This window comes from Apodemus sylvaticus, chromosome 10, assembly GCF_947179515.1.
Source record: "Apodemus sylvaticus chromosome 10, mApoSyl1.1, whole genome shotgun sequence".
Lineage (NCBI taxonomy): Eukaryota > Metazoa > Chordata > Mammalia > Rodentia > Muridae > Apodemus > Apodemus sylvaticus.
Genome location: NC_067481.1, coordinates 26738180 through 26756647, shown reverse-complemented (window position 1 = coordinate 26756647; position 18468 = coordinate 26738180). Strand labels below are relative to the sequence as shown.

Genomic DNA, 18468 nt, shown 5'->3' with positions numbered 1-18468 from the left:
AGCCCTGAAGGAGGATGAGGAGAGGGTTAGCTCTGTCTTGGGGATGGTGTAATGTTTGAGCTGAGGAGATGAGACAACCCTTAGTTGAGGGAAAAAATAGTTCTTTAAAACCATAAGGCCTCCCTGCAGGAATGTCTCTAAAGAATAAGTCAAAGCTGCTCCTTGGAAGGTATGAATAGAATCTTTAAAAAGAAGAAGAAGAGGAGGAGGAGGACCAGGATGAGGACGGACCTAAGATTTCTATAGAGCTTAAAGTTCACAGCCATTCTGTGTAGACAAGAGCTAAGAAAAATGTGAGAATTATACAGAAAACCATTAATCACTTCTTTTCTTTAAATACGTATCCTCTCTCCTTTGTCATTATTCGACAGCAACTCTCCGCAGACCGGCTGTTGGGGAAAAAAGTGTTAGCCGCCTCTCCCGGATCTGCAAGGGGGAAAAATTTTGGAGCCATAAAGTTGAAAACTTTTTTCTCTCAGTTTTGGAAGAAGCATTTCGTCATGAATGGGACCAGAGGAGCTCAGGCTAGAGCCGGCAAGAGGCGCAGAAGGTAACAAAGCCCGGGTTTGGGCTGGATTTTTTTTTTTTTTAAATCATTTTATGGGCTCTTTTCACAAGTAAAAGAAAAAAGAAAACCTCTCACCTCCTCTTTCTTTTTGAACTATCTTTGTGGGGTTTTATTTTATGGTGGATGCTTGGGCAGGTTTGCTGCCTTTTATGATGACTGATGTTTGGGAGAAAAGGAGAGACAAGGAGACAGAGAAGGAGAGAAAGGCCTGGACACCTGGAGAGTGTTTGAACTGGTTGGGACAGAGGTGTCAGGGCCCCTGAAAAACACCAGAGAGGCTGTTTGTGAGGCTGTTCAGAAGTGCTTCTCCGGTTTTGAAATGTGCAGGCTAGCAGGCCTGGGAGAGCGTGTGCGTGCCTGTGTCCTGGGACTCTGATTGTCTACACTGTTTACCAGCGAGACATTGTCACTGAAGTCTCCAGTCTCCTTAAAAAAAAAAATGGAATCCAGTTCTTGAAGGAAGAGAGTCCTCTAGCCTTGGAGCTGGTAGAAGTGGATTTGGTTGGGTTTTCTTCTTGTGTCTAGTTTGGGATTCTAGATAAATCTTTAGCCTTTGAAAAAGAGAAACTACTGCTCAGGGCTAGGTGCATGGAAGCATAAATTCTCTTTTGTTTTGCCCCCACCCAATCCCACCCCCCCCCCCACTCCAGGCCTCCTAGAGTCTCCGTGTTCAGTTTCTTCTTTCTTTCTTTCTTTCTTTCTTTCTTTCTTTCTTTCTTTCTTTCTTTCTTTCTTTCTTTCTTTCTTTTCTTCTTCCTTCCTTCCTTCGTTTCTTTCTTTCTTTCTTTCTTTCTTTCTTTCTTTCTTTCTTTCTTTCTTTCTTTCTTTCTTTCTTTCTTTCTTTCTTTCTTTCTTTCTTTCCTTCTTCCTTCCTTCCTTTCTTCCTTTCTTCCTTTCTTTCTTTCTTTCTTTCTTTCTTTCTTTCTTTCTTTCTTTCTTTCTTTCTTTCTTTCTTTCTTTCTTTCTTTCTAGGTTTGGGGGCTCTGTTCTTCCTCTGGGGCCTTGCTTCTCAAGCTGAGGAATCAGTGGACTCTGCATTAGACCTGAATGTGCTATCTCCTCTTCCCCGAGGCCTCACTTAGAGTTTGGAGGCGGGAGGCTGGCAGGATGAAGAGTTCATGGAGAGGCCACGTTTTCTAGGCGATTAGCTTGGTATTAGAACCACAAAATGACCTCGGAAGCCCCTTGACCTCTCTGAGACTGGACATTGTGCTAGCTCTCGCTTCCTGCCTCAGAGGGAAAATCATACCTCTTCGGGGTTCCTAGCTTCTTTATCCCACTGTAGTGCCCAAATGCTTTGCTAGCTTGGAATTTATGGATCATTTTTCTATTATTGTGGATTGGGAAGAAAGGTAGAGTTCTGTTTGTTTTGTTTTGTTTGTTTTGTTTTGTCTTTTTAAGTTAGCCCAGAAGTCCTGGGGGTAGAGAGTACTGTGCTGGTCTGTCTATATAAAGCCCCTTCCCTGCATTTGGCTTCAGCCCCATTCCCTTCCCAACTCCATTTGCTTCTCTCTCTCTCTCTCTCTCTCTCTCTCTCTCTCTCTCTCTCTCTCTCTCTCTCTCTCTTTGTTTAAAGGGAGCCCAGGGAAGGAGGACTAAAGAATGCAATGCAGACATCAGACAGTCACCAGTGACAGACCATCAGAGGAAGACATTCTTGAGCTGGAGAGAAAGGACTCCCACCATGAACACTATCTTGAAGATATTCCTTCATTCTCTCTCTCTCTCTCTCTCTCTCTCTCTCTCTCTCTCTCTCTCTCTCTCTCCAACTATTTTCTAGAAGTTCCTTTGTTTAGGAAGCTGTTTTTTTTTTTTTTTAAATCTCTAACACCTTTATCTCCTTTTCTGATGCCCCATCTTCCTTTTCCTTAGGTAACTCAACAACCAGAACCCCGAAGGCTGCCCTGACCACTTCCAGGGCCCACTTTTCTGTGCTAACCAAAGTTAGTAGAAACTTTTCAAGTCAAGAGATAAATGGAAGATTTGCTAAAAGGGGGAACGCTAGAGCATAGACCCCCCCTCTCTATGATCAGTGCTCTATCTTCTGCATTAAATATCCTCAGTAGCAGCACGCACTGAAGGAGAAGGAAGAAGAGATGACAAAGAGAAGAGAAGGAAGCAGGCTGGTTTATTTTTTTTTTTCCTGCTCTCCTTAAATTAAGAAAGGAAGAGGCAGTGCTTTGCTGGACAGCGTGTGAGGTGTTGCTTGCACACACTGTGTGAATCTTTTCTGCTTTTCTGTAATTTCGGGACTCTTGTCTCAGACAAAAAATAACTGGATCCAAGAAATAACTGGCTTTTTCTTTGCCCCTGGGTGGCATAAATGGAGGGACTTGTGGAGGGGAGGCTCAGAAAGGAAAGGGGTGGGCAGAGAGGCAAACTGGGCCACTTTGATATTGAAAATATCTGGGGGCTTGTTGATAATGGGCACCTACTGCCAGTAAAGATACACAACTGGTGACTGTCCATTGCAAAGACCCTCTGTAGGGCCAAGTGACAAAGACCCAGTCACATAGAACTTTTATAAACTGTTTTGTGCGGTTTAAAATCGCTGAGGATTAGGGGTTCACCAAAAGGAAGAAGAGAGACAACAGAAGGGAAAAGCCGGGGTTCCCCCAAAGGCTTTTGTTCCCCTGGACTCACCGCGAGAAAGACCCCCCACCCCTCTTTCTCCTATTTCCAGACCTGAACCTTTTTGGAGCTGACAGCAGCTTGGTCCCTCCTCCTCTAGTGCCCCCCCCCCAGTAAGGCCTTCCAATCCTTTGACCTCTCCCCCAGTTCCCTGGGCCCTTTGCACTCCCTCTCTTCTGTCGCTTGCCTGCCAGCCTGGGCAGGAGACTGCTTAGTCCCACGAGGGTCCCGGAGGCAGCCTCAGCGCCTGGTGGGTCTCCCTAGAAAGCGGTGACTACGGAGCGGTTTTGATTGGAAAACGGAGTTGGGAAGTTTCCCAGCGTGAGTTGAGCGCTGACGGATTTGTGATCGGCCATAAAACTGGCGCGTTCAGATTCGTAAATCAATCTCGCTTTCCTCCGTCTAAACGTTCGCTTTATCGGCAGCAAGAAAGCGCTCAGCTCGCACTCAGGCGCTTGTTTATTTGAACATGGACATTTCCCAGGATCCGAAAAGAGTGTGCTGTGCGTACTTTAACCGAACCTGCCTGGCCTCCCCTTTATGAAGCAGGGTTCTCTTTTTTCTTGTCCTTAAACATAATTTCATCGTTTTAAGGATTGCTATCTTCAATTTTAAAGATTGACATTTCTTCGTGTCCCTTCGTGTCTCTCTCTCTCTCTCTCTCTCTCTCTCTCTCTCTCTCTCTCTCTCTCTCTTTCTCCTCCTGCTCCTCCTCCTCCTCCTCCTTCTCCTCTATTCCTCCACCCCCCCACCTTGTTTGGCTTTGAAGGACAATTTTCGTTTTAATGGATTCGTAGACCGTGGCCTCGCAGGAGCCGGGAGCAGGCCTTCATCCGCATCAGGCTGAATTCAATACTAGTCTGTGTTCGGTATCTGGACAATCAAAGCTGACCACTCCCCCCCTACAGAGTCTGGGCCCCGCCGGCGCCCCCTCCCCGTGGGGTTGGGGCAGGATTCCAGTACTTTCCGCAGGGGTCCTGCTGCCTCGAAACCTCCAAGGCACACGTAGGGAGGCTGTTTCTTTGGGGTATGTTACAAGAAGAGGTCCTTAACCTCCATTGAGTCGCTTTTGGTTCAGACCCTTCTAAACAAACCAGAGGAGGCCCTCAATCCCCATTCCTCGGCTCCCCTACCCTATTGGCTCTATTCTTCCCCATTACACGGAAGCGCTGTCTGTTGGCCTGGTTGCAGCTACTCCAGAGCTGTTGAGGTAGATAAGGCTGGGAATGTGCAGAGCGGGCTTCTTAGGAATGCCTTTCTACTTCCTTTTGCATCCCCCCCCCCATCTCCCTGCTGTAGCTATGGACTCAGATTCACTTATAACTTGTGGAATTTGGGGTTTGTTTGGCTATGTTTATTCTTGAAGGGGAAGAGTCCGTATACCCCTTCCCTGTCCCCCTCCCCGTTTAGGGCATGGATTTCTTCTGTCCTAATGTTTAACACTTCCTACATGTACCATCCCTATCTTTTCCTCATTGATCGCTCTCCATTGTCTGTTGATTGGAAGTCTAGGAAACTAACACCTGGAAATATAGACCCCAGGCTGCTAGGCAGGCTTCAAGGCATCCCTATCCATTTTTGTCAGCTCTTGTTTCAACACTTCAGGTACGGCCATTGGTGGTTTTCAGAGACTGAGGTGGGCCAGACACACAGGTAGAGTCCCAGAATCCACTTCTTTTGTATGGAATCCTTGGTCCCTAGGCCTTTGTCTCTGGAGTTTATTATCAAATCTGCAGCAGCATTTAACTCCCTAGGAGAGTAACAATGCTAAGGGGGAAAGTCCCCCTCCTGATTATTCTCAATCCTGGGAGATCCAGTCATCCCTTCACTGCATTTGCCCCTGACCTTTCAAAGGCACAACACAAAAGATCAGAAAGTGAATTAAAGCACGAAGAAGTCCCGCTCTTGATACGGACAAGGTAGCAAGGACTTGCATGAAGTCCTCATTTCCCATCTGCTTTCCTTAGATACACTGATGATGAGTTCGAAGGGAGTGGGGGGTCCTGCTAAAATAAATAAGACTGTAGTGGGGGACAGACTGAAGTTGGAAGTGGAATTTCAATTCTAAAGGATACAAATAGGACGCAAGAAAACCAGGGGCTTGCAGAAGGGCTCAATGCCCACCCCACCCCCACCCTGACGCCCCTGCAGACTGTTTCTGCACCTCTAGGAACTAAACAGAAGCAGGAGGCGAAGGGAGAGAGGAGAGGTGGGCTGTGGGTAAGTGTGTGCGTGTGGGGGTAGGGAGCTATAAGGAGAGTGGTATAGAGGTGCCTGTGGGAGAGAGACCTTGCTACTGTTCCATTGGTGCATTGGGGGGAACCTATTTTACAGGAAAATTTCTCCTCCTGAAGGGGAAGGTCATAGTGGTCCTTTGAGCCTGAAATCGAAAGACCCCCTTCCCCCTCCTGGTCACGTGATTCATTAAATAATTAATGCCGAGGTTGCAGAATAGATATGTATTCGTCAGGAAAATCGCAGGCTCGGTCTCCCTGTTTCTGACGTCCAATTCAACTGTCCTTTGAAAAACAAGCTTTTACCCTGAGAAAAAAAAAGAGGGAGAGAGAGAAAGAGAGAGAGAGAGAGAGAGAGAGAGAGAGAGAGAGAGAGAGAGAGAGAGAGGGAAGCATCAGTGAAAGAGCCCCGCAGCTGGAACCACACCGCGGGCTGGGGTACTGTAAGTAGAAGGAATTCTCACTACCTACCGCGCCTTATATGTCCATGTAAATTTATTGTTTGTTATTAATGTTATTGTCGTAAAATGTGACAAATAGCCATCTTCATTTCCTGCCATTTCTCTTCACAGTGTGCTCTGTGTTCATACCCATTGAGGCATTGCATAGAGATTTTAGGAATATTTCTCTCTCTCTCTCTCTCTCTCTCTCTCTCTCTCTCTCTCTCTCTCTCTCTCTCTCCTCCAACCTTTTTCATGATTTATAGCAATATGGGTGTCAGCTTCTCAGCCGGCATGCCAACCATTGTGTGTGTGTGTGTATGCACGCGCGTGTCTGCATGTGTTTGTGAGTGAGTTGTGTTGTTTATGGCCATGTCTTCGATAAATCATTTCTCACAGAAAATGATGTAGAAGCTGGGCTGGTTCTGTGGTGGGGGAGAGAGAGAGAGAGAGAGACGCTTTTGGAGACACTTCCTCCCTCTCTGCTCTGCTCCCAGGAGTTGGGTTATTTCAGACAATTTACAGTAATGCATCAGCAGTTAATATGAAAGCTCTATAGCTGGAGGTCCTAAATTACAGCATCTGTGATTATCAATTAAGATGAGATTTGTATAACTTTGGTAAACCAGAAATGCCTTGTTGGCATATAAACCCAGTCAAAGATCATGCCCTAATAGAAAAATGATATTTGCAAGCCCCATAGAGTCAGCATTCCAGCGGCAAGTACTGCTGGACTCTGCGGCGGCTGCTCCTCCTAGGAGTTTGGCATTTCCAACTCCACCCCTGGGTGAACAAACCCAACTCGGAAGGCGGAAAAAGGTGGGGTGTGTGTGCAAAAAGAGGTGGAGGCATTAGAAGAAATTACAGGACTTTAAGGCATCAGATTTTTTGTATTCAGTGGAGACCCAATAGAAATATTATGCGACTGACATGGAGACAGGGAAATTGAGTAGAGTCTTCAAGCTTTACTTAATAAAGGTTTGGTGTGTGGCTAGTTATGGAGGGTGGAGAAGGAGTTACCTAACTCGGGGAAGACAATAGAGGCTGCAAAAGGGCGAAGGGCGGGAGAGAAGCTGAAAGCCCTGGCTCCCCACCCTCTGGGCGACAAAACAAGGAAATGAATTCACACCCCAGGAGCCTTCCTTCGGACCTATTGAAACAAAGAAAGTTTCTCGGGCAGTGAGAGTCCGTCTCTGTCTCTTTTTGTCTCTCTGTCCCTGTCTCTCTGTCTCTGTCATCTCTCTCTGTCTCTGTCATCTCTCTCTCTGTCTCTCTCTGTCTCTCTCTGTCTCTCTCTTTCTGTCTCTCTGTCTCTCTCTCTCTCTGTCTCTCTCTCTCTGTCTCTCTCTCTCTCTGTCTCTGTCTCTCTCTCTCTCTCTCTCTCTCTCTCTCTCTCTCTCTCTCTCGTGTGTGTGTGTGTGTGTGTGTGTGTGTGTGTGTGTGTGTGTGTGTGTGTTGTGTGTTGGGGGCTAAAGTGGGAGAAGTTCTCTTAAGTTATTCTAGAAATGTTTTAGGAGCCAAGTGGCCCTGGAAAGTTCAAGAGTGTTCTAGAATATTGGATGTGTTTCTTTGCCTTATCCTCTGCCAAAGACTGAGCAATTGGGGTGCAGCAGATCAAGAGTGGGAGATCTGGTAACTTTCCCCCAGTGTTTCAGGTAGAGGAGAGGTTGCTGGTCAGAAGTAAAGTCAAATGTGACTTCTTGGGGGATAGCCTGTCCTACGCCCCAAACTTGTGATGGATGAAAGGCAGAGAGGCAGAGCCTTGCCAAGTCCAGGCTGTGGGCTGCTCCTTTCCTGGCTGTAGTCAGGCCATTTGACTTTATAGCCACTATTATCTGTGATATTTAACTTTGCCTGCTAGTGTAAACCTTTGAGCAGAAGAATTAGAGTGACTGTGTACAGGTGTTAAATTATTCATGGCATCAGTCTCGTGGAGTGGCAACACAGGCCAGGCAGCATCCAGGAGCCTATTCTCCAAGTCATCCCTGAGTCCTACCTCTCCTGGTTAACAGGGATCTGAGGGTCAGTGTATATAAGCTTCTTAATGGGAATTCTGGGTCGAAAGAGATCTGAAGAGACAGAAAGGGTCATCCACCATCTGTTCTGCATAAAAGGAACTGGGAAGAGTTTGGATTCAGGGACAACCTCAACAGGGCTAGCAACCGCAGGGAGGGAGACCGTCTGGGGGAAGTGTGCCTTGGGAGCTGGCAGCCAAGCCTTTCAGGCTGGTTTCCATCCAAGTCAGGGAACCCCAGTGTGAAAGGTGGGCATGTGTTTTCCTTCTCACCTGGTGTGTGTTTTCACATGTTCACATGTAAAGGTGAAGAAGGTAATGTTCACTCTCACTTGGTGCCCCAGAATTTAGGCCAAAATCTTGGAATCTCTAAGCAGGGGCCAAGATCCATTTCTTTCTCCTTAAAGAGGAGGAAGAGCAAGAAGGAGGGAGGGTAGACTTGTGCTTGCTCCTGAGTTCAGCCTGCTTCAGAGGATTAAGAAGGAGAGTGTGGAACCTGAAGAATCTAGTCTGGGGAGTTGGGTCAGAGCTGCCTGGAGATTCTGGCAGCTGCTCTCAGGTCCCTACCACCATCTCCAGAGTCTTCACTTCTCTTTACCTCCCACTTTTCCCCCTGTCACCTTTCCCTGGGAGATCTGCCCCCCCCCAGCATTTTTTCTCCCTTATGTCTTGCCTTTGTCTCCTCTGGGTCCTGGAGAATGAGGTGGTATGGGTACACTCCCCTTCCCTCTCCCACAACTCTCATACAGACTTCCTCAGGAGACAAAGCAAGGAGACCATCATCCCTTGTCACTATTATCAATCAATCATCGGCCCCTCTTGAATCCCCTTATCTGAGGCCTAGTGCATTCATCTAGACATCTAGGCCTTTCCCCCAAATCAGCAAGTTTGAGAAGACTGCATATTACATATATACATATATTTTCATAGATATTTCATATAAATTATATGCGCATGTGTATATAATATATATGCTTTTGTTTCAGTTTGAAGCCTTGAAGCACCCTGCCTCTTATATTTTTAACCCCCACCCTTGTATCTGCTTCTATGCCACGTATGGATGGAATCACATATTTGGTGGATGAGAGTCTAGGAAGGTTGCTGATCTGGCCTTTCCCCCAGCATGGGCTCACTGTCCTCTTTCTCTAGACAACTGTAGCATCTATCACCACGCCTTTAAGATGCCAGGATGCTGGGCTGCTAATGCTTTGAGGACCAGATGAATTGGATGGAAAGATGAGTGAGAGAGTGAGGGGGGAGGGAGAGAGGGGGGACAGCAAGCTCCTTTTGGGGTGGAAAGTCAAAGCTGAGCTCAAGGACAGGGTGTTAGGACTAGAGCAGAGGAGACAAAGGCCGCTTGTAAGGGGAAGAGAGGTTGTCCTGGAAAGACACACAACACAGTCAAACGAAAGAAGTACAAAAAGACTCTGCTCATTTTGCTTCTCTTTTCTCCAGAAAAGACTCTCTCAGAGACAGGGTGTAGACTCCCCCCCCACCCAGGGGAAAGGGGACCAGAGGATAAGGAGAGGCAGGCAGCCTAAGGAGCATGCCCAGCCCAGAAGTGATTCCTGGAGACACTCAGAAGTCCTGCCTGAGGTACCACTCAGATTCCCTTAAGAAGCTGGGAGAGGGTAAGGCAACAAAAGGCTGTGAGAAAGAGATAGAGACCACAGAGGTGGTGGTGGGGCGCCTGTACCCCTCAAGAGGGCCAACGCCTGCCTTCAGACTCCATGAGCCGGTTCTCCACCCCCAGTAAGTGAAGCTTTCTTTACAGGAACTTGCCAAAACTGAGACCTTCTTAGAAACTACTGCCTATAGAGTAGGCCCTAATCAGGTGTGAAGCACCCCCCCCACCCCGGGGAGGGGGACAATCTAGTATGCCAGGGGATGGCCAAGGTGTCCTGGACATGCTAGTCTGCTGCACTAGTACTGGGGCAGTAATCAGGGCACTTTCCCCAAACAAACGCCATCACCATCACCACAGGGAGATTGGAACAAGATTCTGAAACCTAGAGGGAAGACTCCTCCTTCCCCAGCTCCCCCTCTTAACTCTCTTTTGAAACCAAGGAGGAGTTGGTTTTACAATAACTTTCACCTCCACACCTCTTCCCTTAACCCTTCAATCCCCTCCCTCTTTCATCTTTCAGGAAAGAAAAGAATAAAGGGGAACCTAAGCAACTTTAAAAGGCCTGAATGGGAAGTTGGGGAAGGAGCAGAAAAAGAAAGAAAGCAATCCTTTGGGCCTTCCAGTTCTTCCCCTTACCTCTGTTGCCCAAGCTCTCCCTCCTTCACAGTACCCCCACCCCCTCCTGCCCTGCCCTGGACCGTCTCCCATTCCCTCCCTTCTCCTTCGGGCCGGACATATGGAACCCATTTCGCTGGTGACATTGAAGAGCCGCCGGTGCTCCCGCCTTCCGCCATGGCGCCCCCGAAACCCCCGCGCTTCTCTGTGGCCCTGTCAGTTGCCACTTCTTTCGCCCGGCGACTCGGTCACCTCTCAGATCGGGTCCCGCACCAACCTGGGTTTTCCGCAGCCCGGCGCCGGCCTTGGTGGGACCGCGGGCTCGCCCTACCGGGAGCTTCCCTGGGCAGGAGCCCGGCTCCGCAGGCGGAACAAAGCCGGGGGCGGGGGCGAGGCGCTGGCCGCCCTCTTTCTCCCTCACCACCCCCCTCCACACGGCGGAGGTGCTCCCGGGGCCAAGCGACCAGGATGTGGCCGGCCCAGGCGCATCCCCAGCTCGGGCTGAGGGTCCCAGGACTGGCCATCAGCTCTCATGCGTTCCCCGCACCCGCCCGCCCGCCGCAGTTCGCACCCTAGTCCGAGACCGCACAGGTAAGTGTGCGGTGCTCAGTCCAGCGCCTCACGGCCCGGTGGATGTGGAGAGAGGGTCGCGGACACCCTCATTCCCCACGTTGGCATCTTAATGCTAGACAAAGATCAGAACAACTTAGAAGAGGTGGTGTGGGACTGAGATTGGAGTCCAGGGCCCTGGGGTGTAGGGCGAGTGTGGAAGAATGTGGAGTTGTACCTGTGGGTAGACAAGATCCGATCAGGGTGTGGGGAGCTCTGGGTTCAGGAGGGATGGAGACTTTGGAGGATTTTCCTGAGGGGGGATGGGAGCTGTAGGTGGTGAGGGAAACAAGAGGCTGGGCCTGGCTTGCACAGCCCAGCTGCCACTGTGGGCCAGCCCTTTAGCACCTAGGAGTTATTTGAAGCTGAAATGACAAGAGGTTACGCAGAGGCTGGGTGTTAAGCTGAGAAGGTAGGAGAGGGCTTGATTTATGGCTTTCAGAGAAGCTGTGTTTACTATCTGCCTGCTCTGGAAACCAAAAACCAAACAGAGTAGAGGCTGGGAGAAGCCGCTTTCCTTGGAGGAGAGGCGATGCCAGGCCCATGCGTTGGGGTTTATTTTCTCAGATGACAGAAGACCCCAGGAATCACCTCTTCACAGGTGAAGGGTGTGGTGCTTTTGTGAGGCATAAGGAGTGTGCAGGCACACATTATTTGTGTACTGTGGGAGTGGGCCTAAACACTGGGCGTGTATATATATGTTCTGATTGGCATTGCAGCTATGTAGAATTAATTCGTGGGTGGTTATAGAGGCCGAGTGGGACTGGGTGTCCTCTGGTCCTGGTATCTTGAAACAGAGTAGCTTTGGGTACCATTCACTGCCTCTTTATGCTGTCTGTGATTCACTGCCTCTTTATCCTGTTTCTCCTGCCTGGCTTTTCTTTCTTCTAAAAAAGTCACAGGCTGCAAAGCCAGCGCGTCCAGGCCTCTGGCCACAGCTCCTCTTTCCTTTCCTTAAGTACTGCCTGTCCACGCCCACGCTGCCTGATCTTCACTTAGGATCAGTAACTTTGTAGTGGGAAGCTAAGAATAGGGTGAAACGCTGTGGGGTGGGGGAAATGGGGGAGATTGAAATCTGGTCTTGGAAGGGTTGGGTCCTGCCATTGCTGCTTAAATTCTCCCAGTCTCTGTTGAGAGGCGGTGTTAAATAAACGCACAGTTGACCACAAATAAGGGAACCATGCAGAATGTTGAGGGTGTCGAGAAAACATTTTGACCCCTAGATAGTTATTTCCGCAGGCCAACTAGTGGCTCCTGTGTTTCTGTCCAGACACCGGCTTTGCCTGCAAATTGTTTTGCATTAAATTTTCTCAGCCACAGAATTATCTTTCCTCGCCTCCAGCTAAACTTGCATTTTTCCACCAGACACTTGGGCCCGAACCAATGAAATCTGAGAGGAAGCGGCTGGGCCCTAAGTGGCCGTAATTTAATTGATTTTATCATAAATCATCAACTTGATGAAGAACCCGAGGTTTCAGTGAAGTAAATTGATATTAATGGGAGTTTCTTGAAATGCAAACCCACTGCATTGTCGGGGCATCTTGAGCTGAGAAGGTGGCTTGCGTGTTTCTCAAGAGCTGAGAGCTCAACCTGGCACTGAGGGGCAGCTGCCTGCAGATGGACCTCTGGGGGAACACAGCAGAGAAAGGAACTTTGTTGGGATGGGAGCAGATTCTGGCTCTGAGGACAACTCCCCCCCCCCCATTTTGGCCATCCTAGAAATGCTGGTTGTCATTTGAGGGGTGGGGGAGGGCAACTCTGGAAGCTGGTAGGTGTGTGGGCAGAGGTGGGGCGATTGGGGTGAGAAGGCCAAGCTGGTACAATGGGCTTATTGATGCCTGGTTAAAAATTGCCAGGTTGAAGCCTTCCGCTTCTAATTATACAAATTAATTATTTACTACTCAGATTGCTGCATCCAAAAATAGCACTTTTGATTTTGTAAGAAGAGTAAAAAAACAACCCATCCTCCACTCAGAAGAGGAGCAGTAAGACCCGCTGTTTCTTGAGCTGAGAGAGGACCCAGACTGGGATGTGTGCTTAGTGGTAACTGGTAGCCAGGAAACATGTAAATCCCAAGAGGAAGTGTTTTGCATCTGATAACAATGGCGCTGGTGCACTTATCTATCGTCTGAACTCAGTTTATTATTGTTTGCAGTTACTCATATTTACATTAGAACATAGAGAATTACTGATATTCAGCCTGAAAGGGAACCTTGGAGAACATTGATTTACTCTGCTCTTTCACCTCCCCACAAACAGCTTGGCTTTAAAGAGGGGTACACTGAGGCCCAAAGAATGCTCAGCTTCAAGTCATACAGCCAAGCTGCCATGATTAAAGTCTCCTAGACTCAAGGCTGAGTCTCCTAGAGCTCAAGACAGTGGCAAGCGGAACCCAAGATCAATTTATTTTCCACTGTGGGCCTCAGTTTCCCTCTCTGCTACAATGGCAGAGTTGCATTAGACACTTCAAGTTCTCCCTCATTCTGTTCTTGGGTGCCTGCCTCTCAGTATCCCCATCTTCTGTGGGATACTGCTTGGGAGTATCCCACTTCCTGTGTGTCTGGCAGTTCTGTGGCTCTCTGACTGTAGAAGTTACTGCATGATTTGTTTTCAATATTCGGAGTTGGAGTTTGTCTCCACCTGTATCTCTAGGAAGTAAGTCCTCTGGACTATGTGTTTTGATGGAATACCTGTTCTCAACAGAATGGAAGCCCAGGTTATGAGCAATGACAAAAGAGGTCTAGCTAGATGGGGTGAGCCCGGATTGGCAAGGGGTTTAAGGGAGGTGGGCCTTAGCTTCACCAGACAAGGCTCTTTTCCTGTTGGATGCTGAGCCAGGGCTGGAGTTGTCCAGCATCTGAGGATTCTCTTGCCTTAACCCAAGACCTGGATTGTGGGATTACAGTTTAGACTCTGTGAAGGCAGGTGCAGCTTCCCCACAGATTCAGCCTTGACGCTGGGCGTTTAAACCTTCTTTATCTGGGAGAGGGCAGGACACAGTGCACCATACTGTCTGTCCTTCCAGGGTAACTAGAACAGAGGCCAGCCAAACGGAAGACCCTACTTTGTTTCACTCTGTTTTCTTTTTCTTCTTCCAACTACAGAGACACAAAACTGGAAAGCAATGGCTTTCCAGATGCACTGCTTCATGAAAGGGCAATTTCTTTTGGGATCAAGGATATAAGGAGGGTGATGGGTTTCTGGGAGTTTTAGGATGCCCAGGAAAGGTATGGCTTGGGGATTCTGAGGCAGGAAGTGGAAACAGCGAAGTAACTTCATTTTCAGAAATGCCAGGCTCTGGTCAGTCCAGTCCTCCAAACCTGTTTTGAGAGAGAAAGTTATATATATATATATATATATATATATATATATACTGCCAGACCCAGACTCTGGTCCTATCCTGTCTGACTTTGGAGTTTTATATTTGGAGGACTTCCACTGATTGGCCATTAATCCAGTGAGTTATTGTCTGCTAAACAGAGGTCATTGGGAGAGAGACATCCAATCAGTCAGGAGAGACCCTGCCTGCAGGCCACTCAAAGTGGACTATGCCCTTAGGCCAGCCAGTCTTGCTACTATCTTCCTCCTTCCCCCAGCATCCTCCCCCCCTCTGCTGCCCAGGATTCACAGTCTCTCCCCCACCCCCACTCCACTGCCCAAGATTCTCCCCCCACTCCCCTCTGCCTCTCCATCCTGGCTACCTTTGTCTCCACACCGAGATAGGTGGAGTTTTCCAGGGCTCAACTTCTGGATGTTCCTTATTGAGAAACAAATCTTTCTTGACCAAAGAGCCTGGCTGCTGCTAATTGTGGTCCCATTAGTATTAGTTTTAGGGGCTTTCCACTGGCACCCAGGAGACTTTATATATCCCTGTGATGTTCTTTCTTCCTTACCCCCCCCACCTTAGTCTGAGGCAGGGTGGGATACAGCCTGGATTTTCTTTTCTTTTTTCAATGGGGCAGGCTTTCTCCCGCCCCCTCCCCTCCGAGTTATCATCGGCTTCGTCTGTGCTGGCCTTGGGGAAAACCGCTCAGTTCTCCTTCCCATGTTTCTTTGTTCCTTCCCACTCAAGCATTTTTAGAGAGCCAGGGATTAAGGAAACAAATGTCTACTCTACAAAGCCATCTTCATTAACAACAAACACATTCCTCTGTTTACAAACCTAAAGATTTAAAACCTTCATTAATATTTAAGAGGAAATGGAGATGAGCTGAACTTTGAAGTGTTCGCAAAGTTGGAAGCCACACTAGAAAAGAGCATGGGACAAGGGACCCGGACAAGGGCACACAAGAGGCAAATGACTAAATTCTAGCCGCAGCGCAGCTCCCGCAGGGACAGAGGCTTTTTCTGCTGCTTCGGCTCAGAATGGGATCCTTGGTCACCAGAAGACTGGGGGCTGAAGTTGCTTTTAAAAGAGCTAGCCCTGTTTGCCCTTATTGAGATCATTTTTGTTTGTTCTTTGTTGAATTTGTTTTGCGGGGGGGGGGGGGGAGTACAGGGTAGGTGGGTAGGATGATCGCACTGAGGTTCACGAGGGTGGGCAGTCAGCGGTCGGTCAGCCACTCAAAGGTTGCTTACAAAGCTCCTCTCCGTTGCTGAGTACCTAGTGGAAGTCAAGGAAGAAGTGCTGAGCTACTGCTACCCTATCTCTACAAAGACAGAAAGGAAGCTTCCGAAAGGGGATGCTCTTTCCCATTTTTAAAAACACACATCAGTTTTTGCCTCTATCAGCTCACACTGTCTGCCTGTCGCATTCTTTGCACTTCTCCTCTTGTTGCCCTCTCTTTCCCCTTCCACCCTCCCACAAAGTTACCAAGTTCTCTGAATCCAAGAGGAAACTGTTCCCCACTTGCTAATCTCAAACTACCCCTAAATCATGGCATCCAGTCTATCCTTCTATCTTCTGTCAGTCCACAGAGACTATCCTCAGATCCTTCGGAAATCCTCTGTCCCAAGTTCCTCACTCCAGATCCCCATCCAGCCTTTGTCTCTTCAATTCGCAAAGACTCTTAAGCCACTACCACCTTTCTGAACGGAACAAACCCTCTCTCGCACCCATGTGCCCCTGTTCCCTGTTCCCTGTCACCTCCCTGCTTCATGGCAGGCAGCTCCCTGGGGCCTCAGGGACAGAGGAAAGATAAGAAACCAAACAAGTGTCTGTTTCCCAAATATTGATCACAGGACCTCGGATTCAACTTCTACTACATTTGGAGGTCATAGCCTCTGAATTTTTTCCCCTGCTTCTTTCCTGGCTCCTAGGTCCCCCTTTTTACTCCCATGCCTGGATGCCTCTCTTTCTGGGACCACCAGGGGTGAAGAAGGCTTGGAAAGAGAGGTCTTTTGCTTCCTCCAAGCTTTTCCCATCTTCTCCCTGCCCCACCGCCCCAGTGCAATCCAGGCCGGGCCCGCTGTTGTGGCCCGCAGCCGTGACTGCCATGTAGACTCTTTTGCTATCTCTTTAGGCAAAGCTGTGCAGTCTCAAAGGTGACCAGGTTTCTTCTCAATTTCACAACAACCATCTCTAGCCAGTGGTGGTAGCTTTTAGAAGAACTGAAGAGTCTGAAGCACATTTAAAACAAAAAACAAAAAACCTCTTTATTTGTGGGAAGTAGAGGAGATAGTCTGTGATTTAAATTTCCCCCCAAAGTCTCTGGAAGTCTCCCTGGCCTGAGCTCTCACCCACCACCAGGCCTCATATTCTTTGGCATCTCACCCTGTAGGTCTCATATCACAGTTGTTGGGAAGCAGAACAGTCCTCAGGAGGCTCTTGGCTTGAGCCCCAACACTTCATTAATTTTGTTTTCTTGATACCTACTAATAAACACAGCAAATTGGCTGCAGCTTTCTTACTCACCCTCTCAACGCCTCCCCTGGCCACCAGCTCTGAGGAGGCAGTAGGATCCCAGGTATCACATCTAGGGCTCTGCATGTGATTCCTGTTGCTGAAGGGTATGGGAAGACCACAGGTCCCTTCTGTATAACAGGGCCCCAGAAAAACCAGTTGCTCCAACCCATTTGACCTGATTTGATGGACTTAGAAACAGTGGAGCCCTGAGCCAAGGGCCAGCCAGCCCCTTTACCACCCCTAAAGAGAGCTATTGCTAGTGGGAGACCATGCCATCCTCTCTGGAGGGGAGACAATAGCTAGAGATCTCTCACCTTGGTTCCCCATCCCATGCCTGTCCTGGTGGATCCAGATGGGAGAAGTCAAAGAACAAGCGCCCTAATCAGAAAAGCACAGGCTCCTGGATGATCTGTCTTTACGAAGTGAAGAGAACCAGTTTCCAAGCTGTCCGCGTAGAAAAGAGACACAGGCTGCCTTCTGTGCCATCCCCCTAAGTCAGCAGTTAGGCGGCCTGCAGGCACTCCAGCCTGTAGAAATGGCCCGGGTTCTTTTTGTCTTGTCACCTCTACTGCCAATGGCTCTTTTCCCACCCCCTGGCCCAAATTTGCAGACCCCTACATTCTTGGCTCCTGTCTTCCTCCTACTTGCTTTTGCCTGCCCTGTTCAAACACACCCTAAGAAAACTTTCAGCTTTTGTAGCTCATCACTTGGGCCAAGAGTCATAAGTCTTGCTGAGCAGAGCATGGTGGTGGTGGTGGTGGTGGTGGTGGTGGTGGCGGAGGAGAAACAAACAGATTGTCTCTGAGAAGTTATGCTTGCCTCCATGCCGTCTGCCAGTACACTCCAAATGAAGCTGTGCTGGAGTTCTCATCTTCTCCGGAGTACAAATGTCCTTTTCACCCCCTAGCCCCTTCTGCCCGTCCGAGGTGAGAATCTTAACAGAAACAACTCATTGAAGTTCCCAGAGCCCTTCTCCTGACCCGCTGTCTGGAGCTCCAGTTAAACCACGGGATCCTTCCTTGTGTCAGTCTCCCTCCAACCCCACTCCCCCTGCAAGATGTTCTGGGTTTTTAATCATCGCTCACCGCTAGTTGTCTGTTCTCAAAAGGGGTGTGTGTATGTGTGTGTGTGTGTGTGTGTGTGTGAAAAAGTCTGGCCTTGCCCCCATCCCCCATTAGAGACTGGGGGGGTGGGGTGGGGAGGAGAGAAAGATGAGGGACAGGGATCAGGGACTCGGCCACCAGAGTGTCTACTTAAAAAAAAAAAAAAAAACTCTCGGCGGGCCTTCTGTGAGTGAGCAGGCGAGACACCCAGCACTCCTGGCCCAGCCAAGCCAGCTTCTGGCTAGGTCTCCAGAGGACATTTCTCGAATTAGCATAATGGTCCAATAGTGGGGTCTGAATGGGGGGGGTACTATGTGAACTCCACCAGCTTTCTTAGCATTTTGCTCTTCTCTTCTTCCCCATCTCAATGTAAAAAATTTTCCTGTTTAAAAACAAACAAACAAACAAACAAACAAACAAACCAAGAGAAAAGCACCTTCTACTTTCTTTGCTTCGCAGTGTTATTTGGGGGAGGTACCCCCCCCCCCCATCTCTCATCACCACAACCACCTTCCCTCCTTATCAGGCATCTATGCTTGCTAAAGGGGAGAGGGGGGGGGGCGATCGAGTGTGGTGTGTGTGTGTGTGTGTGTGGTTTTTTTTTTTTTTTTTTTTTTTTCTCTGTGCAAAAGCAGAGGCCATTGTTACGGAGAGTAGGGCGTACCAGTCTTATAGGGCAACCACATTGTGGCGGCTTGGCCGAGCTGGAGCCCGGAGCTGGATTCTCGGCGAGCCAAGCCTCCCAGCACCTTTCGGTCTGCTATTTTTCCCCCGCTCCCCTA

General features: G+C 48.8%; 1 protein-coding gene across 3 annotated transcripts in view; it reads left to right on the top strand.

The window, feature by feature from the left end:
• The window catches only part of Hoxb3 (homeobox B3), a 33871-nt gene that overhangs the window by 8365 nt on the left and 7038 nt on the right, over positions 1-18468 (top strand). For 2 of the 3 annotated variants that reach the window (XM_052194862.1, XM_052194860.1), the window contains exon 2: positions 372-550. The gene's annotated coding sequence lies outside the window, so the exon portion shown is untranslated. Of the gene's footprint in view, positions 1-371; positions 551-10094; positions 10721-18468 lie in introns of those variants that run through there. The other variant, XM_052194861.1, reaches the window with a different exon arrangement.